This window comes from Mauremys reevesii, linkage group 5, assembly GCF_016161935.1.
Source record: "Mauremys reevesii isolate NIE-2019 linkage group 5, ASM1616193v1, whole genome shotgun sequence".
In the NCBI taxonomy this organism is placed as follows: domain Eukaryota; kingdom Metazoa; phylum Chordata; order Testudines; family Geoemydidae; genus Mauremys; species Mauremys reevesii.
In genome coordinates, this window is record NC_052627.1 from 117,625,578 (window position 1) to 117,647,716 (window position 22,139).

Below are 22,139 nucleotides of genomic sequence, written 5' to 3' on the forward strand. Positions count from 1 at the left end.
CTGCAAGGAAAACATCCTTTCTGGTGGTGTTTAGTACTCCAAATCATGGTCTCAGTCAGAATCTAGAAAATGGGTGGGTGGGGGGGACCTTATCCAAATATTTCAGACCTTCACCAACTAGGTTTGAGTTGTTTGTTTATATAAGTTGGTAGAGGTAGCAGGGGGACCTATGTAGGTGGGGAGAGTTAGCAGAGTGGTTAATAGTTTGTTCTTATTTTATCTGAACTGACTTGCCCATCCCAAGCTGAAGTGCATTGGAAGGGTGGTGAGAGAAATGTAGCACTGTGCACAGTCTGCCATGAATCTAGTCTGTGGATAAATAGACCATTTGAACTGCCCTCTATCCAGCATTTTGTCCAAGCAATTACATTAAAATGTCCAAGCAATTACATTAATTGTCCAAGCAATTACATTAATTGTCCAAGAAATTAACTTAAAATAACTTCCCCCAAAAGAGTCCCTTTATCTGCTTCATTCCACTACTGTAATATTGACTTTCTGTGTAAAAATATTTAGATCCAAACCTAGGCATGTGCCAAGCATGCTGTTGCACAGGGCTCTACGCTATTGGGGTGCTTTCTTCCCAGCAAGCCCTTTTGCCACATTCCCTGCCAGATGGCCTGCAATGTCTTGCTTTCTTCACCCCTGTGTGCGCACATTCACCCACCTTGAAAGATGAAGCTTGGGACCTCCCACCCCTCCAGTAACACATGCTCTGATCACTCTCACAAAACAGGGGGACTGGGAAGCAAAATGGCAGATGAAATTCAATGTTGATAAGTGCAAAGTAATGCACATTAGAAAACAGAATCCCAACTACACCTATAAAATGATGGGGTCTAAATTAGCTCTTACCGCTCAAGAAAGTCATTGTGGATAGTTCTCTGAAAACATCAACTCAATGTGCAGCCACAGTCAAAAAAGTGAACAGAAAGTTGGGAATCATTACGAAAGGGATAGATTATAAAACAGAAAATATTTTCTTGGCTCTATATAAATCCATGGTACGCCCACATCTTGAATAGTGCGTGCAGATGTGGTTGCCCCATCTCAAAAAAGATATATTGGAAAAGGTGCAGAAAAGGGCAACAAAAATGATTAGGGGTATGGAACAGCTTCTGTATGAGGAGAGATTAATAAGACTGGGACTTTTCAGATTGGAAAAGAGACAAATGGGGGGGGATATGATAGAGGTCTATAAAATCATGAATGGTGTGGAGAAATTTAAATAAGGAAGTGTTATTTACTCCTCCTCATAACACACAAACTAGGGGACACCAAATGAAATTAATTGGCAGCAAGTTTAAAACAAACAAAAGAAAGTATTTCTTCACACAACCCATAGTCAACTTGTGGAATTCTTTGCCAGAGGATGTTGTGAAGGCCAAGACTATAACAGAGCTCAAAAAAGAACTGGATAAGTTCATGGAAGATAGGTCCATCAATGGCTATTTGGTTTTGCATCTCTGTCCATCCTGGCTTTCTTTGAAGTGTTCTAGCCTCTGTTGCCAGAAGCTGGGAATAGGCAACGGGATGGATCACTTGATGATAGCCCATTCTGTTCATTCCCTCTGAAGCACCTGGCACTGGCCACTGTTCGAAGACCGAATACTGGGCTAGATGGATCATTGGTCTGACCCAGTATAGCTGTTCTTATGTTCTCTTTCCATAGCCAATCTTTCCTCCAGTTCTTCACAAGCATATATGTGTGTTGCTAAAGTCTGTATAAAGCTGTAGCACACCTTGTGAATAGAGTCCTTGAACTTTTAGAGATGACCCTGAGCAAATATCATATCTTATAGCTCAACGTTCAACTCTTATTTTTAATGGAACAAGTAGAATCTAGCTTTCATTGTAATTCTAACCATAGCAACTGAGCTTGCACTCTATTCAGATTCTGCCACAAGATACTTCACCAACACTAACAATCATATTAACTTTTCTCCTCTGCTTAATGATGATGAACAATCACTTGCAGGTAGAGCAAGTTGAATTATTTGTTGCGTATTTATCTGATTGCGAATCATTTGATAATGCTCAGATACTGTAATGCTGTGGCCCATAGGAGTAGATATATTAGATTACTCATTTCTGCAAATGTATTCTTCATTCATTATTCATAAATAGTCACTGAATAGTTCATGCAAACAAAATACAGCCTATGGGTGATTTGTAAATTGTTGAATTCAATGACTAGCTATTTGTGATGTGTAATTGGTCATTTCAGTTATAAATTATTGCTTCATGATTGGATGAGTGGAACATTTTAAACATTAGAATAACAAAGCCATCTGTTATAGATTCCAAGGCCAGAAGTATGACCCAGAAACCTCTTGCTGTTGGGTGCATAGTTTTTACAGAGATCCCCTGGGTTGGATGTATGCACAATAGTTAAACAAAGGGTGGCAGGTCAGGTGTCTACCAAGAGCAAGTAGCCCACTGGTCATCACAATCATTTCAAAATGGATGGCTGGATAATGTTTAAGGAGTTATGTATTTATACCAAAATTATGTTCTTAAGGTCACGGAGTTAAAGCAGATCACCAGGAGATGACATACCTCAGAAATGTTCCTTTCAGGAGGGAAGCAGCAGACACCTATCTCCTTTGCTGGTCTTCTGTGTATTCTATGCCCCACAATGTAAGCCTATTTCCATACTGAGCCACAGGCACAAAAAAAGATGGTGAAATCTTTGAGATGAAATTCACAGGATAAAACAAATAGCAGGGGAGTGTCCTGATAATAACTAAAGACAAAGGGTTGTTATGATATCTTTGGGGTTCAAGAAAACACACTGGAGCCTTCACCTGGGAGGCAAGCTAACAGCGTATTTGGGTCACAGCCGGCCTGGCTGAAAAGTGCTGCAAGGATTTTTGGGTGAGCCAAACTCTACAGGACATGAGCATATCTTGCTAATTAAGTCTAGGCTCTAGAATGTGTGTTATGACTATTTTTACATGGAACCATTTGTTTCCAATACTTCTACTTCTAGGGGGGAGGGATAGCTCAGTGGTTTGAGCATTGGCCTGCTAAACCCAGGGTTGTGAATTCAATCCTTGAGGAGGCCACTTAGGGAGCTGGGGCAAAAATTGGTCCTGCTAGTGAAGGCAGGGGGCTGGACTCAATTACCTTTCAAGGTCCCTTCCAGTTCTAGGAGATTGGTATATCTCTTATTATTACTTGCTATTACTTGAATATCTGTTTGAGTATCTGTGCTTTGTTAAATAAAACATCCACTTGATTTCATTAGAAGAGCTCTATGTGGCTCGAAAGCTTCTCTCTCACCAACAGAAGCTGATCCAATTAATGATAGTATATCACCGACCTTGTCTCTCTAATATCCGAGGACTGACCCTGCTACAACAATTGGGTATTAAGCAGAGCAGTGATCTGAGGTGAAACTGATAAGCTGGGGTGTGCTGTTTCACAATATTCCCAAATTCACCGCTTCCAAAGAGTGTGCAGTGGACTTGGGGCTGGACACCCCAAGGAGATGTTCAGAAGGCTTGAGGGCTGGAGCATGCCTATCACTAACCTACAGAGTAACAGCAGAGCCTATGAGGCCTATAGGGGAGTGATTGTGTTGTCCATGGTTAGTGGAACTGGGGTGCTGACCTATGGCAGGCACAGACAGGACTTCCTCATGCTAACAGCAGGTGGTAGAGAGGTGCCTCATAACCCTGAGGATCCCCAGGAAGTGTCACAAGAAGGGACCATTGTGATTATTTACTCTGACAGCCTGTATAACACAGACCATAGCATTCCCCAAAAATAATCCCCAAAGCATAACTTTTAGAAAAACAGCCAATCTTGATTTTAAAATGTCCTGGGATGGGAATCCGCCACAACCCTTGGTAAATTGTTCCAGTTGTTAATTACTCACTGTCAAAAAATATATGCCTTATTCCTAGCTTCAACTTCCAGCCTTTGGATCATGTTATACCTTTCCTCTACTCAACTGAAGAGCCCATTATCAAATATTTGTTCCCCATGTAAGTACAATAATTAACTCACCCCATACTCTTCTCTTTGTTAAGCTAAATAGAGCTCAATGAGTCTATTGATATAAGTAGACTGAAGGCAACATTCAATTTATTTTTATATAATTGTGACAGATTTTATTTTTTTAAAAGGAGGTACAAGCAATTTTTTTAAAAAGCAATTTTGTCTATCAATTATAAATTTTCATGGTTGTGGGAAATTTGAGGGATGGGGTCAGACAATTATTTAATGACAAACATTGAGATTCTAAAAGTCAAAGCTTTATAACCATTAACACAGAGATTGTCAACATCACAGGTCAAAATATACAAAGTAAATATCCCTAGATCAAACTGAAATTCTCAAGTAGCATTTTTCTTAATTTTCCTAGCTATAATTTTCAATTTATTATTAATGGAAATTTTTTGTCTGTTTGGGTGTATTGTGAAATCAACATTTGGACATTTACAGATAAAAATCGAATCCTGCCAAGACTCACTATAAGGCATGTTTTCTAATCTTTTAATTGTTCTCATGCATCATCACTGAACTCTCTTCAGGTTATCAACATCCGTCTTGAACGGTGGACACTAGAACTGTACACAATATTCCACCAGGAGTCGCACACATTTTTAGTATCTGTTTTCATTCAAAGAAATCATTTGTGCTAAAATTCATGGACCTGCAAGATTTCACAAAGAACTAACATAATATCACAAATAATAATGCAACAAGTCTGCTGTGTACATATGTGAAAATATTTGCTAATCACTTGACACTGAATTATTAGGGAAAGTTCTGGTCCTGTTGTCCAATGGCAACAAAACATGAGGGTCAGAGTCGGAAAGTGACCTTTGTGCTTGAGGCATTTGTTTAGTTAGGCATTGTTAAGTTTGGCATTGTTTACCAGTTTTGTTATTACTTTTAGAATTACTTGTTTTCTGTTTTTCTTTTTATTTCCAATCCCTTGTAGTTCATGTGAAAAGCTACTTTTGTCATTTTAATGTTCTGTAATTTTACTGGCTTCCCACTTCTATTTTTCCTTGCAAAAAAAAAAGTTTATAAAATCTTGAAACAGTTGGGTAGTCGATAAGGGAATAATCTAGTTGAAGCAATGCACCATATAATTTGCCTTCCACTGACTGCATTCAGATTTGGCTGTTATTCTAATGACAAAGATGTAACGACAATGAAAAATAAAGCAGTATACACATAAATGTGTTTTTCGTTGTAACTTCAAAAACTACAGTCTGACATCCTTAGTTGAGTAAGTTAGCTTATATCACAGAAGCCGCATCTAGAGAAGTAGGTAAATAGGTCTCTGTTCTCCCTTTAATATTGGCATAACACAGAGGAGTACTGGTAAGAAACTGGTCCCTGGCTGTAGTCACATGACCTGCCTGGGCCACGGTTCCATAGGCAAATAACTGTTACGATATGAGACCGGTCACTATCTGCTGCTTAAGTGATCAGCATTACACATCTCCAACAGTTAGGTAGGGAGGGAGGACAAAACTATGGGCCTACCATGAAAATTGGACAAAGTGTCTGCAGCTATGTCAAATATCTCCCCTCTCCCATCCCCAATATAGTTGCCGCTTTATTTTTTCAGGAATTCAATGTGGCAGAAGTGCCACAGAGAAATGGGGGTAGTGGCTCAGAGAAGCAGGGAGGAGTTAGAACAGCTTCCCTAAGTGGTAGGCTCCCCCCACTCTCCATTACAGTCACATTCCTGTTTGAAGTCCAATTAAGTCCTCTGTGTGCCTTGTCTATGATCTTGGAATCAATGGAGGTGAGTAAACTAGGCTGGGTAAGAATGGTGTCCCTAGCCTCTGTTCGTCAGAGGAAGGAGATGGATGGCAGGAGAGAGATCACTTGATCATTGCCTGTTAGGTTCACTCCCTCTGGGGCACCTGGCATTGGCCACTGTCGATAGATAGATACTGGGCTAGATGGACCTTTGGTCTGACCCGGTAAGGCTGTTCTTATGTTCTTATGGCCCCGCTGCTGTGTGGATAGGGTCTGACTGAAACAGAGGGAGAGACCCTCTCTGCTGCCATGTAAATGTTCTCTCTCACACATCTTTATGCGGGGCAGTACATACAAATTGTAAGTAATAGAAGCACTGGAAAAGTCTATAAGCTATGGAATTTGAGTCTGTGGGACAGGAGTTTGCACAGATATGCTGACACTGCAAAACACAAAGCCATAGTAAGTGGAATTTATTCTGTCCCACAACAAAGATCTGATCTTTACATGCCAAATGTGTGTGTAATATTATAAAGACATGGCCTTATCCTCCTCTTATTTCAATAGGTATAGACCTGTGTGTTTTCCACTGACTTCTATGGAGCTAGTGCCTATTGACACCAGTGTGAGTGAGTGTGGAATCAGACCCATGGGAAGGAAAGCAATGAGTTCAGGCACCTGTGTGGAAAAACTATTTATGTTTGCTTCGTATATTCTAGATGGAAGAGACTGAGCACTTGCATGATTTAATAAAGACATGTATTATTAAACATAGTATCTATTCATAATTTATACTCCCATTTGTTTATTTCATCCTTAAAAAATTCTACTCTCCTACTTGCCCAGGGCAAATAATTTTTTTTAAAGGAAAATAAAATATTTTCCCCATTATTATCAATCATTTTAAAAGGCAGGTGAGTACGTTTTGTCTCAGCTCAAACAAATTTTAAGGATAGTTTTGCAAGCCTATGATATTTTATTTATTCTGACTTAATTCCAAGCTCCCATCCTAGCTGATAGATAAATAAGTGTATCAAAAATAAAGGTAATCAAATTGGAACAGGTATATTTTAGACTGTCCATAGAAATAGCAATATCTGCTAATAGAACCAAAATCCCCAGTAACTCCATGTCTCACTATCCACTTCCCTTAGATCACCAACTTAAAGATGTTCCTGAGGAATCACAGCGTTTGGGTAGCTTTACGTGCAAAGTAACGTGAAAATTCCTCCACGTTTGAAACCCTGATTCTGTTTCTGAGTGGCGACAGCCAACATTAATCGGTGTATATAGGACTTTGCAGATGTTGTGTTGGAAGCAAAGAAACTTTCCTTCATTTCTTGTATAGTCATGGCTGTATAAGACTTAAATATCAATTGGTCAGCACCAACACTCTAATAATCTCATCTCTTGCCTTCTCCTCCACAAGCCATCTGTAAATCACAGTGACTTGCCCATGAGAGTAAAACCAGGGGAGAAAAAGCCCTATGGGGACAATCCACTGATAGTTGAGGAGAAAAGACTCAACTAGTCATGGAATGGTCTGTCAGCTGAATGATATCCTCCCCTAGAGTCCTCTGGAAATAAATAAGGGTATGCATTTTCATGTTAGTCAGTAGCAGAGCTAGCACATTTATTTTGTAAAGCATCTTTCCTGCAGGATGCAATAAAATAATGCCAAGGGTTATGGATGATAATTTTAGCGTATTGGTGAAGCCACCTAAATATCAATTAGAGTAGGCCCTACACAAATAAATACATTAAAGTGTACCCTCCATCAAAAAGGAAGAAAGTGTCATTTCTCTTTCCCTGTAGGATTTGAAAGAGATATGGAGGCTATCAGCTTGGAGAACAGAGTAGTAGCCAAAGGCAAGAAGGAGACGAGACAGACAAGTGAAAGAAAACAGAAGTTAGAGCTGCTTGCTGTGACATTTGGTGGGTTGCTTCCCTGCATCAATGATTTTGTGTGTGATTAAACTTCCAAAGACAATGTCTTCAATTCCATACTGCAATCCAATCATGCCCCAATGTTTACTAAAAAAAAATCCTCATCTTTGTTAAACAACACTTTATTATCTAGGATTAAACTGAATTGGAATGGTGGCACCTTCTGCTAACTGGAAAAAAATAAAGTCTTAGAAGTAGATTGAAAAAAGAAATTTAAATTCCCTCTTTGCAGCCTTTAAAGCTTATATTGTGCAGAGATATGGTTGGCAGAGTCTGACCTCCAACTGTGGCTGGAGGAGAAAAGAACATGATCAATGCAGAGACAAGAAATATGAGATAAATGGAGTGTGGGACACAGACTACAAGAATACAGGAAACGTGCCTGACCAACCCCAACTAAATCATCCCAGCTAGGGCCTTTGTCAAACCGAGTCTTCAACCTCTAAGGATGGAGATTCCTCCACCTCTCAAGGTAACCCATTCCAGCGCTTCACCACCCTCCTAGTGAAATAGTTTTTCCTAATATCCAACCTAAACCTCCCCCAATGCAACTTGAGACCATTGATTCTTGTTCTGTAATCTGTCACCACTGAGAACAGCCGAGCTCCATCCTCTTTGGAATCTCCCTTCAGGTAGTTGCTATCAAATCCCCCCTCACTCTTCTCTTCTGCAGACTAAATAAGCGCAGTTCCCTCAGCCTCTCCTTATAAGTCATGTGCCTCAGCCCCCTAATCATTTTTGTTGCCCTCCACTAGACTCTCTCCAATTTGTCCACATCCTTTCTGTAGTGGGGGCCCCAAAACTGGACACAATACTCCAGATGTGGCCTCACCAGTGCCAAATAGAGGGGAATAATCACTTCCCTCGCTCTGCTGGCAGTGCTCCTACTAATGCAGCCCAATATGCCATTTGCCTTCTTGGCAACAAGGGCACACTGTTGACTCGTATCCAGCATCTCATCCACTGTAATCTCCAGGTCCTTTGCTGCAGAACTGCTGCTTAGCCAGTTGGTCCCCAGCCTCTAGTGGTGCATGGGATTCTTCCTTCCTAAGTGCAGGACTCTGCACTTGTCCTTGTTGAACCTCATCAGATTTCTTTTGGACCAGTCCTCCAATTTGTCTAGGTCACTCTGAATCCTATCCCTGCCCTCCGGCGTATCTACCTCTCCCCCCAGCTTAATGTCACCTGCAAACTTGCTGAGGGTGCAATCCATCCCATCATCCAGATCATTAATGAAGATGTTGACCATACTGGCCCTGGGACCAACTGGAGTGCCCCAGGGGTTGATACTGGCTGCCACTAGAGATCGAGCCATTGGTCACTACCCATTGAGCCTGATGATCTAGCCAGCTTTCTATCCACCTTATAGTCTATTCATCCAATCCATACTTCTTTAACTGGCTGGCAAGAATACTATGGGAGACGGTATCAAAAGCTTTGATAAAGTCAAGCTATATCATGCCCACTGCTTTCCCCATATCCACAGAGACAGTTATCTCATCATAGAAGGATATCCAGTTGGTCAGGCATGACTTGCCCTCGGTGAATCCATGTTGACTGTTCCTGATCACCTTCTTCTCCTCCAAGTGCTTCAAAATGGATTCCTTGAGGACCTGCTCCATGATTTTTCCAGGGACTGAGGTGAGGCTGACCAGTCTGTAATTCCCCAGATTCTCTTTCTTCCTTTTTTTAAAGATGAGCACTATATTTGCCTTTTCCAATCATCCAGGACCTCCCCCAATTGCCACAAATTTTCAAAGATAATGGCATTCTGTCACACACATACAGAAACTTTTTGAGCTTTAGTTAATACAGATGTGCAGTAAAATGGTTATCCTGTATTGTTCATACTTATAACTTCATGGAGATCGTTAGAAACAAAGACGGAAGAAAAAGTGAGTGGAAATCATTCCTAGAGATGGGTGCTGGGCAAGGCTTCCTACATAGTTGCCCCATGTCATGGTCCCAGTGTTCTAACTAGAAGTTGGTCTGACTATTTTTCTTATGTCCTTTTTCCTTACACCCTCCACATCTCCAGGACCATATTTTAGTTCTCAGACCCTTGCCTAGCTCTGGGTGACCACAACTAAGATTTCTGATTGCTTGCATAAGCTATTCACATCAGATCTTCCCCAATGGTTTCGATACATAAATGTGGCTTCTCATGGTTACATGTACCTCCAAATTCTATAGAAACCCATTATTTCAACCCTTTATAGTGTACTTGTATAACAAGATGTATGTTGCTAAATCTTATAATCTTAAATCAAGCACTTTAGGCTAACTATCAAGGCCTCATACTTTAATAGATAATGTATTTTAAATAAAACATTTTACATTTGTTAACTCAACATGTATTACTGGTCTAATGACTTCCATTTTACTATCTTAGCACATGATATATAATTTGATCTTGCACCCTAAGATCAGATCAGGGGTTACAGGTCAACACCATCCTAGGAAGCAGTGACTCTGAAAAAGATTTGAGGATCATAGTGGATTATTATCTGAACATGAGCTTCCAGTGCAATACTTGGATGCATAAACAGGGTATCTCAAGTGGTAGTAGAGAAGTTATTTTACCTCTGTATTTGGCACTGGTGTGACTCCTGCTGGAATACCAAGTCTAGTTCTGGCATCCAAGGTTCAAAAAGGATGTTGAAAAATTGAAGAGAATTCAGAGAAAAGCCAAAAGAATGGTTAAAAGATTGGAAAACATGACTTATACTGATAGAATCAAAGAGTTCCATCTATTTAACTTAACAAAGAGAAGGTTAAGGGGTGACTTGATTATAGCCTATAAGTATCTACATGGGAACAAATATTTAATCATGGGTTCTTCAATCTAGCAGAAAAAGGTAAAACATGTTCTAATGGCTGAAAGTTGAATTTAGATAAATTCAGACTGGAAATAAGGCATATATTTTTAATGGTGGAAGTAATTAACGATTGAAACAATCTAGCAGGGGTCATGGCAGATTCTCCACCACATGCAATTTTTAAATCAATATTGGATGTGTTTCTAAAAGATATGCTCTGGGAATTATTTTGCAGAAGTTCTATGGTCTGTGTTATACAGGAGGTCAAAGTTGATGATCAGAGTGGTCCCTTCTGGCCTTAGAATGTATGAATCCATATTTGATCACCATATGTGGGGTCAGGCAGAAATTTTCCCCAAGTTAGATTGGCAGGGATGTAGGGTCCCCACCCCACCACACACACACTTTCTCCTGTAGCATGAGGCCCAGGTCACATGCTGAGATCATTTGGCTATATCTCAATGAATCAATTCCCTGCCATTGCAAAGGCCTCAGGCATTGGTTCACTTTGATCCTTTTTGTTCTTTGTCTCTGGCATACAACAGACTAGTTTCCTGAGGGCTGATATGCTTTGGTCTAGTTTTGGTGTTTGGGTTTAGTGTTTGGATGCTCATTGGTTTTGATGGCCTGTGATGTACAGGAGGTCAGACTAGCTGATCCGGTGGTCTTTCCTGGCCTTAAACTCTGCTTCTATTTGGATAAATACACATTTATTTTTATCTAATTATTTATTTAAAATAAATGATCACATATTTACATCATGACATAGTGTATCACACCCATAACATTGATGTCATCTCAAAGAAACGCATCACATAATTACTGTTTAATTCACTTTATTTGCACCATGCATTTCATTGAGAGAATTATAAAATACCAGTCATAAAAACAGTACAGCATAAATATTTTAACCATGCTATGTACTATATTCCAATGGGAGGAACAGCATCATTTATTCACGGTATATGTGATTTGCGTGTGTGTATAATGTGCGACTGAAACAGAACATACTGGTACTCAGGTGGTGCGGTGATGGGTATTCTAGAAATACCCTGGGTCCCAGACCTGTATTTGATCATATACAGGTGGATTACTGGGCCAGTGTACTATTGCAGGATCAGAGCCTTAGATAACATTTTATTTACAATTTACAGTACCCTAGTGAGAATGGCAATGTATGTTTTATAGATGAAAAATGGTTTATAGGAGGTTATTTTAATATATACAGATATTAAAATTCTGTACTATTTTTTTATTGTGGAAGAGGAGGAATAAACCCTTCAAATGTTGGCTTTAAAAGAAAAGGGTAGAAATTAGAAAATATAAAGTAAGAAGTAGTTGGTGTAGCAATGGTAATTGTGGATATTGATACAGTGCAATACCACAAAGTATCTGGAACTTTGCCTGGTCATGATGACCAATTGTGAAATCTGTCAAGAAGTCAGAGTATATGTTGCAAGTAGTTTATAGGCACATTGTCTTGTGTCTGTCAAGAAGAGTAACTTGCAGCCCTCATTGTGATGAAGCAGAAAACAAGACATGTTTCACAGGTTAAACTTGTTAAGAGATTGATGGGGAAGTTACTATGGAACTATTAGCAACAATGAGGAGACTCATAAAAACTGGGCACAGCTTGTTTTCAGGAGAGAGCTCATGGCTCTGGAACTCCCTCCCAAACAAGTGGTGAATGGCCAAAAACCGGCTTTCACCTCTTTTTTTCGCTTGGGCTTTCACAGTAATTAACAAGCTAGGATGGGGGAGGGGAATCCAATGACTTCTTGTAACTCATGAGAGAAGAATGGCAGGTGTTTTCACCTTATCACTTTTTTCTTATTTTTAAAGCGCTCATGTACTGTGGTGATGGGTATGGTATAAGAACCTTGATTGAATAGATTCAAGGTAACTTTTAACAGAGTCCTTTCCTGAAGTCACACTGAGTAAGAATTTCATTGGGTGTTTTTCTTGCGGCAGGACCACAGCCACAGGCCCACAAATAGCAGTGGTAAATTGAGGAAATTTGTAACATGAGCCTTTTCACCCTGGGAAAAGTGGAAGTAATTTTTCCTCCAAAATTTAAAACTTAGCATACCTTCCATAGCCTGCACTCTGCAATCAGAGGAGGCTGATATAGGAGCCATTTCTTGAGGAGTATGTTAAAATTGACTTTGGAGGGTTATGCAAGAATGTAACCCAAATGGAAAATGCCATTCTCTAATGGCAAATTCCAGAAGATAAATTCCATTTAATCATTTACCACTACTGACTCCAGGATTGATCTTGCAGCACATGATTTATGAGGAGAGGCTGAGGGAACTGGGATTGTTTAGTCTGCAGAAGAGAAGAATGAGGGGGGATTTGATAGCTGCTTTCAACTACCTGAAAGGGGGTCCCAAAGAGGATGGAACTCGGCTGTTCTCAGTGGTGGCAGATGACAGAACAAGGAGTAATGGTCTCAAGTTGCAGTGGGGGAGGTTTAGGTTGCATATTAGGAAAAACTTTTTCACTAGGAGGGTGATGAAGCACTGGAATGGGTTATCTAGAGAGGTGGTGGAATCTCCATCCTTAGAGGTTTTTAAGGCCTGGATTGACAAAGCCCTGGTTGGGATGATTTAGTTGGGGATTGGTCATGCTTTGAGCATGGGGCTGTACTAGATGACCTCCTGAGGTCCCTTCCAACCCTGATATTCTATGATTCTAATACTTGGGCAAAAAAGTCCTTGGAAGTCAATTGGCCTGATTTTGATTTGACTCATTTACACCACAGATTTGAGTGGGGTTATTTCTGATTTACTCAGGGGTAAGTGGCAGCAGGTTCAGGACCATTAAGGCAATTGCCTGAAATCCCCTTTATTGGTTCCTTAACAAAGACTATTTTTAAAAATAAGTCAAATTGTAATTACTGGAGAAATAATAAAAATATTTGATTTTGCTGCACCCAAAGAAAAAAGCGAGAACTGAGTTTTTCTCCGACAACTAGCATGGCATAAAATGCACTGGACATGCACTTGTAACATCAAAAAGAGAGAAGTCAGTGTCCTTTACCAGCTAGCAGAGTTTGTTGTTTTTATTTCAGTGCAGGGTTTTTTTTAGTCTCTAATATTGTTTGAGAATGGCAGGAAAATGCAGCTTTTAAAATAAATTAAAAATTCATGATCAATTTTTAAACTAAATGGAATTACTGGACTGTCTAGCACTATGTGTTGGTCCAGCACCTAGCACAATGTAACCCAGCTGTCAGCTGGATACCATTGTTATGCAGATGATCACCGTTCCAATCTTAATCATTTGCTACGTCACACTGATTGTTCTGTCAAGTTACCTTGACCTGGTTGTACAATAACTTTCCTCCGACATACTTCTGTTTTGGAAGTTGCTGAGTAAATGTCTGGCTGACCCCAGTCCTGCAAACATTAGAGAGATGCTTCACTTTAATCATGTGACTAATCCTACTGACTTCTTATGTCAAGTGCTAGATCAGTGATCAATTCCCAAAATGCAGTAATTTCACACTGGGTCTCCTAATCATTCATGTGAACGAACGAGGCTCTACTTTAGCACAGTAAAAGTAAAAAAACCAAACTTGCCTTGACAATGTATTTGAATCACAAGGCCTTTAAGATTATGGGTAGGCCTACACTACAATCATAGGGTATAACTGCAGTTCATGTAGACATATATGAGGTAGCTAGATTAAAGCTTTAATCTGGCTAGTTTGAGCACCGGTAGTAAAGCTGCAGGACAGTGTACAGTGTGGGCTGTACAAGCCTGCCTGGAACTCTCAGTAATAACTTGGGCAGCTAGATCACGCTGAAACTTCTGCTGCCACAAATTTACTGCTACCAATATCAGTTAGTTTAAAACTCTCAGGCATGTCTACATGAGCTGTAATCACACCCCATGACTGTAGTACAGACATACCCTTAGACTCCGATTTCCAAATATGTCCAATAATTTTGCTGCTTCCATTTGAAGTTCCTAACTTCAGACACCTCATGCCTGGGTTTTCAGAGGTGTTGCACATTGACTTCAGTTGGAATTCTGAGTGCTCAGCATTCCTGAAAACTGGGCACCATTATGGCTCCATAGCTGTGTTTATTAATATAGGATAATAATGTCACTATCCTGGGACTCCAGATGTTGCTATTCAAAGGCTCATGGAACTATTTTGAAGTATGATATGGTCTAAATTCTGTTCTCAGTTACACTGGAGCTCACTGGAGTTATTCGAGTACCAGTATAAGAGAGAACAGAATTTGGACCTACGTCCATTAAACTTTACATAGTCTGATCTGTTGATTAGTAAAATAATGCTTCTGAAAAATAACTACCACAAATATATTAATTACATTTCAGAGTTCAATAACAGGATCAATTTCAATCTTTAAAGGAACATCTATCATAACACTATTGTAATAATTAATACTTTCTAAATACATTGGATTTTTTTTCCAAAGCAAGAGAATGACAAATTATCTGTCAATGGAAGATGAGAAATTTTTTGACAGTTGTAGAGCTAGAGAAAACTGTTGATGTAAGGTATGTTCTATAAACAAAAACTGTAATTCAGGCAGAAAAATGCATTCCATAGCCTAGCAAAATTTAAATTAGAACTGCCAAAGTTATGAGAGACTCAAAATTGAGTTTTTAATGGAAATGCCAGTACAGCTGTAATTATAGTGACACTGTCAAGCACTGCTGCATGAAAGAATTAGATAAAAAGGCAAAGCAAGTCACAGGAAGAAAATGAAGTGGAAAGTAATACGCAGTGTGAGATTAGAAGATCCCCTATATAACAATCTAACCTCATGTAAGCACTATACCCACTGCTCTGACAGAGAAACCAAAGGAGCACAGGTGATTTCTCCTCAGATTCAATATGGGTTATTTCTACTACACAACCTACTGTAGTATCTAGTCCTTTGCTAGGTTATGTGAAATCCTAGGTACCTTATAGGCTCTCAAAGCAGCAAAACCTCTCCCTAGAACCAATTGGCAGAAGGTTTCTACTGGATTCATATTACCAATATGAAATTAATTGGACTTCCCTATTACCAGAAAGTTAACATTCTTTTTTTTATTATTATTGGTCCATTTCCCAAGTACTCTTTGTCCATAATGGAGCAATGGCCACCAACCAATGCTGACTTTGCCTGTATTCTCACATGCAGAGAGGAGCATTTCAGACCATGCCCACTTTTCTACAGAGTGCAAGAAAAGTGAGGAAACCATTTTGCATCACATTGCCAGGGCACTCCCTACTCACAAGGGGAAAGCAGGGTAGGATTTATTTTTGTTGTAACTTCATGTAGGGCCAAATTCTGTCCTATGGAAATTAAATGCAAGACTCCTCTTGAATTTCACAGGGCTGCAGTGGATTGAGTGCAGCTTTATCCCTTTCTGTAAACCACAATCCTCTGATCAGAGGGAGAATCAAGCTCCTGCTGTATGCTGTGTCTGTTGATCTAGGTTTTCCCACTGTGCCCATGACACTAGTATTTGAACACTTCTTACGTATTTCAAACTGAAGTAATCTCTCTGCTTTGTTCTTAGCCATTAGTAAAAGAAAATAACTTGTTTTGCTTATAGTTATTAGGTAAAGGGTAAATTTAACTCCCTTTCATGTCCGTAGGAACGCTTCTATTGACGTGGATGGAGTTGGCTCACGCCCCGAATGAAGAAATTATTGTGGGAAAGCTAAGGTTTTTTTTAAAAAAAATGAGTTTTGCACTTAGTTCCAAAATTGCCAAGATCAACACTAATTAGTATGTTTTCTGGGATTGAGTCCCACAGCCTGGCTGCACAAATCTTCCCCGATTAGTTGATAGGTTCATTGTTACAATAGAATATACGGTGGAGATTTCAGAGGAGAAAAACTCCCTGAGAAAGATAGGGTCAGTCCCAAAGAGGACTCTGAACATGAAGTCAGAGACTTTGAATTAGGCTCACTAAGCACTGGAAAGTCAATGTACAGAGTGGAGCAATGGGTCACGGTGACCAGCCTTGCCTAGCAGAGAGGTTGTTACTTTCTGTAGCAGCTAGTGCTTTTTAAGGTTGAGAACTTAGAACAAAGAAACACACATAATCCAAAGCACAATAGCCACAGCAGCAAATGGCGAGGGGGGTCTTTTTGTTCCAAAATCTCTCTAGGAAGAGTAGAAAAATTGTAATCACAATTATTAAGTTGTACCACCGTCTCCCACTGCTATTTGTGCTCACTAGAAGCTCATTTTTTAAAAAATCTATCATTTCTTTTTAAAACTATAAATTAACTTCCCTGTTTATGCAAGGAGCATACATATTCATGAGACAGCAGGCTCTCATTTCCTTTCCATTAGAGAAGTAGCACGCAATCACATACATAGTTTTGGGTTTTTTTTAAAAACCCACTGATGATATTTCAGCCCAATTTGAACTGAAGGCTTACATTTTAAACTCGAAACACCTGTCTTGCAACTGAAAAAATGCCATTACGTGAAAGCAGAGCTTTAAAGGGCAAACAGAAATGCTGCCAGTGGGAAATATTTATTCCAAAAGTGACACTTAAAAGCAAAAGCACATGATGGCTTGATTGAGAGATTATCAAACTATCCATCACATTTCTTCAAGTGTCTATTGTATTTCCTCTGCCCCCCAAAATGTTTGAAGCGGGTAACCAGTCTCAGATAGCTAGAATTCCAAATGTTGTAATAAATCAATTATGGGATGTTATTAAATTGTCCATCTTATTGCAGCATGGATGTGAAGCAATCTAGCAGTGCTGAAGCCACTGAAGTAATACATCCAGCCCAAAGCCTTCCTAAGTAATACACAAACCTCAATTAACAGATTTATTCAATCTCTTAAACAACTCCTTCTAAATTGTCATTTAAAACAACACACTTTGTATGATGGAAATGCAAAGAGACAAATGTCATTGCAGCAGCCAGGTACTCATCACCATAAATGATAAGTCTACCCTTTTTATCCAGACTTTATAAAGGCATGTTTATATTTCCCTAGGCTTTGATTGATTTTATAGTCCTCTGACAGTTTTACCTACTTGTTTAAACTAGGCTCTCTCTTTTCTTGAGATGTAAGTATGCTGTCATATGTTAAATGTTTTGAGGTACTATGGATATTCGGGGCACATTGATTAAAATAGCTATGTGGCTGTTGTGGGATGTATAGACCCCCACAATCCATGAAGGCAAAGAAAGGGTTAACTGAGGCCCAAGGAGAGACAGAAAGTGGGCTAGCTTGGTCCAATTGCAGATACAGTTCAGTTCTAGCAATCAGAGACTAAGGCCTGGTCTACACTTGGGATGGGGAAGGGGTCCGATGTAAGATACGCAACTTCAGCTACGGGAATAGTGTAGCTGAAGTCGACTTATCTTATTTTGACTTACCTTCTGTCCTTATGGTGCTTGATTAATGGCCGCGGCTCCCTCGTCGACTCCGCTTCTGTCTCTCGCCCTGGTGGAGTTCCAGAGTCGATGGGAGCATGTTCGGGGATCAATTTATCGCATCTAGACAAGACACAATAAATCAATCCCCGATAGATCGATCGCTACCCGCTGAGCCGGTGGGTAGTGTGGACGTACCCTAAGATGGAGAAAGAAGGTCTCCTTGAGAGATGGATTCAGGACCCTACAAGCTGTAGGAGCCTGTGAGTGGCTGTAATGGACGAAAGTGATACACATGGTGGTCAAAAGGTATCTCTGAGCCATGGTGAGTTTTGGGGTTGGAAGCAGAGATGCCAAACTCATGAAAAAAATGCAGAAATTTGGCTTGTTTTTGGCTTAAGTGGTTTGTGAGTTGCTTGTTGGCTAGTTTTTGGCTTGTGGCTTGTTGTAGAGTCCCAGCACTTCCCTCTGCCTACTTTTCAGACCGCCCACTGAGGTGAGTCAGGGTGTGGTGGCAGAGGCAACATGTGGGGTGGTCAATTGTTACTCCCCTTCCCATCCACAGATACATGTCGCCTCTGACTGCTGTAAGCCTGTGACCAAAAAGGCCACTAAAAGTGGTTCCCTAAACAGTCTGACATTGGTACAAATTTGCAAGGTTTTAGGGTGGCTAATAAGACTGTGTGCTGGGCCTGTGTTTCTCCAGCAGTGAGGTTAGAAGTGAAAATCAACACTAAAGACAGAAACAGCATTTTATGTCGCTGTTCTTTTCTTTCCCCTTCTGGGTGTGTTTGTTTTGTTTTATCTTCTAGGAAACTGGATAGGACGTTAATACTAACAGCAGCAACAGGAACTCCAGTCCTTCTCAACTAACTTCTCTTTTCCCCAAAAGTATCAGAGGGGTAGCCGTGTTAGTCTGGATCTGTAAAAGCAACAAAGAATCCTGTGGCACCTTATAGACTAACAGACGTTTTGCAGCATGAGCTTTTGTGGGTGAATACCCACTTCTTCGGTATGCATCCGAAGAAGTGGGTATTCACCCACGAAAGCTCATGCTGCAAAACGTCTGTTAGTCTATAAGGTGCCACAGGATTCTTTGTTGCTTTCCCCAAAAGGACAGTTATTATCTTTAATACCATCTAAAAACTTTACAATGGGTGGGGGAGGGGGGCAGGAGGAGGGCATAGGGGAATGTTTCCTTCTAAAAATCTCTCTCCAGCTAAAGGGAGCAAGGGATGTTCTTAAAATAAAAGCCTGACTTAATATTTTACATTTAACTGTTTTTCCTTGTTTTTCTGTATATTTAATACAAAATTTAAATGATTTTAATGGTGAGTCCCCTGGTACTAAGCAGGCTAAGGTCTTTGTATACCAAACACCAAGTCTTGGTTAGTGATGGACAGTTTCAGGGTCATGTTAACACCTTTGACTCTTTGGGCCTTTTTATTCCATATAAATGAATACAACAGGAATTCTGCTTAAAAGCTAGTAGTACAGTGGTGGCCACAGAGAATTGTGGCCCCCTTATAGCCAATAGCTAGTGCACTCACCCAGGCTTTGGGAAACAAAATACCCACTCTGCCTGATTCAGAGCCAGGACATGAAACTCAGACTTCCACCTCCCAGGTGAGTGCCCTAACCACTAGGCTACAGTGTCATTCACGCTGTCTCTGTTCCAATTATCATTTAAATATTTCATACAGTGAAATATCTTCAACAGGTGAGACCTGCCCCTGACTATCCCATAACCCAGTGGTTAGAGCTTGCACCTAGGGGGTAGAAGCAGGGGCGGCTCCAGGCACCAGCACGCCAAGCGTGTGCCTGGGGCGGCAAGCCATGGGGGGCACTCTGCCAGTCACCATGAAGGCGGCAGGCAGGCTGCCTTTGGCGGCCTGCCTGCGGAGGGTCCTCTGATCCCGCGGCTTCGGCAGACCTCCCGCAGGCGTGCCGCCGAATTCGCTGGACCGGGGACCTCCCGCAGGCAAGCTGCCAAAGGCAGCCTGCCTACCGTGCTTGGGGCGGCAAAATACCTAGAACCGCCCCTGGGTAGAAGACATGGGTTTAAGCCTCTGTTCCAAATTAGGCCAAGTGGCAATTTGAACCTGGGTCTTCCACAGCCTGGTTGAGTGCTCTAATCACTGAACTAGTGGGTCTGGGGGCAAGACTATTCTGAGGAAGTTCTATTGCCCGTGTTATATAGGAGATCAGGTTAGATGATATGGTCCCTTCTGATTTTGCACTCTTTGAATTATGCTAAGACCCACAACCTCCTCCCCTTCAGCTGTCTTTTGTGCAGGGTAGGCATGAATGCCTGCCTGATCAATCCCACAAGCAAGATAGGTGGGGAAATGCCTTGTTTGTGAATCCGACCAGGGTTTTGGCTTGAGCTAAGCACCGAGCTGCTTAGCAGTGTTAGGACTTAGGTGTCGGTGCATATGTCTCCCAGCAGATACGTAAGTGCCTTCTGGAATAGGCGGCAGCCAAGTGGTATTTTTTTTAATGCCAGTGCTTCCTAAATGTTAGATTTCGGTGCCTAATTCCCCCTTGTGACCCTACCAAGCATTTAGAGCTATAGCTAAGAGGTGACTTAAGTGTGAAAGAAATGCAGGATTAGGTCCTAAAATATCAAAGTCTGAACCAAAGTGAACAGCTACTCTGCAGCACCAGTTAGCAGGTCCTTTATTTAATCTACCATACTGCAGGGGGCTGAGGAGGGACAAATGAAAAGCTAGCAGTGAGAATTGAAAACTGACTGCTGCATACAGTCTCTGATGTAGATCAATCCAAGGCCACTGAGGTTCCTTTCAAAAAACTTCTCTGAAATGTGCTAGTACATGTAGTAATAGCTGTATCAGTATTTCATAGCCATGAACTTGAGAAAAGTGTTTTTAAAACAAAGCACTAACATTCTCTTTTTCTAGAGATTGGCACTTCAGCTTCCGGAAAGTAAAAACCATACAATGCTGTAGAAATAGGAAAATACAAGTTGCTGGTGTATTTATAACAGAGAATTGGGTACTTCAGTCTGAAAAGTCCTGCAGCCTTCATGATAAAAAGCCCAAATTCTGAGAGGTGCTGAACACTTATCATTTTCTTTTGTAATCACAGTGGGAAATATGAGTGCTGAATACTGCTCGAGATTTGACCCAACGACTTCACACGGATGCAAGAAATTCAGCAGAAAATACAGTTCTGACTTCCCAGTCAAGTGAAGTGGAGATTTCAGAACCAGAAAGGTTTGTTTTCTAAACTTTTCTACTATAACCTTCTTGAGGCTTCTTGAGGCTGGTAGCTCTGCATGTGGAGACAGTGGTTCAAGCACCTACAGGATCCTGTCCAGTCAATGAAGAAATTTGAAAGGGAGTCAGTCCTATCAATTCTTATTGAGCTGGAGGAGAATGGTGGCCATAAGACAGGTTCTCAGGATTCTGGGAGACTCGTACAGATCAAAAAAAGAGATCTAGAACCACCAAGTCTGCTTATTGAAACACACACACACACACACACACACATGATAGTGCAGAGCAGAGGCTGCATCAAGCAATGGGGAGAGTGAGGCCTTCTGAGATGGCCCAGGTGCAGGAGGCTATCTGCTCACTCACAGCATGGGAGTAGGGTGTTGTAGGATGCAGGGGAGGGCTTCAAGGAAAGGTTAGAGATGTCAGAGGAGTCTAAGCTGATAGATTTGTGGGTGAGGAGTGGAAATTCAGGCTATGACTTAGCTTTATTTACTTAGTGAAGAACCTCTAAGGTCCATATGAACCTCTTGAGGACTTTGGGGTTAAAGCAACTTGAGAAACATGGTCGGGGGGGGGGGAGAGCTGTGAGAAAGATGCTGCTTGGGTTTGTTTTGGGGCACAATCCTTTTTAAGCTGGCTGCTGCTGCTGCTGCTTTGATTCTGGCCTGTCAGTTCAACAACAATAATGGGACCAAATGAAGCATTTTCTGTTCTTCATTCATTTCCTGTAGTCTAGTATTTTGCCGAGTATTTGACCATAACTTATTGGTAAGCATTTGAAGGTCCAACTGCGACCGTAGCAGGTTTAGTATGCCAGTCAAGGCAAGGTCTTGGGGGGGGGGCGGGAAATTAAGGTGCACACACGTCTACTTAGAGTTTTTTAAACTAGCTATACTTTTTAAAAGTTCAGCAATAAAATTAAAAGATCAGCAATAAAGGCAGTCACTCAGCAGCAAGAATTAGACAATTAAGCTTAGTGAGAGTTTTCACTTCCTTCAAGTCAAAACCTGTATTGCACAGCT

General features: G+C 40.8%; 1 long non-coding RNA gene across 2 annotated transcripts; it reads left to right on the plus strand.

The window, feature by feature from the left end:
- Positions 1-1,959: 1,959 nt before the first annotated feature.
- On the plus strand, positions 1,960-21,042 carry LOC120405960. Of its 2 annotated transcripts, none has more exons than XR_005599017.1 (3): positions 1,960-1,978; positions 2,522-2,640; positions 20,987-21,042. It is a non-coding gene; the product is annotated as an uncharacterized LOC120405960 (long non-coding RNA). The 2 variants fall into 2 exon arrangements; XR_005599016.1 differs by lacking the exon at positions 20,987-21,042 and adding an exon at positions 3,912-3,968 and having other exon boundaries at positions 1,963-1,978.
- Positions 21,043-22,139: the final 1,097 nt, after the last annotated feature.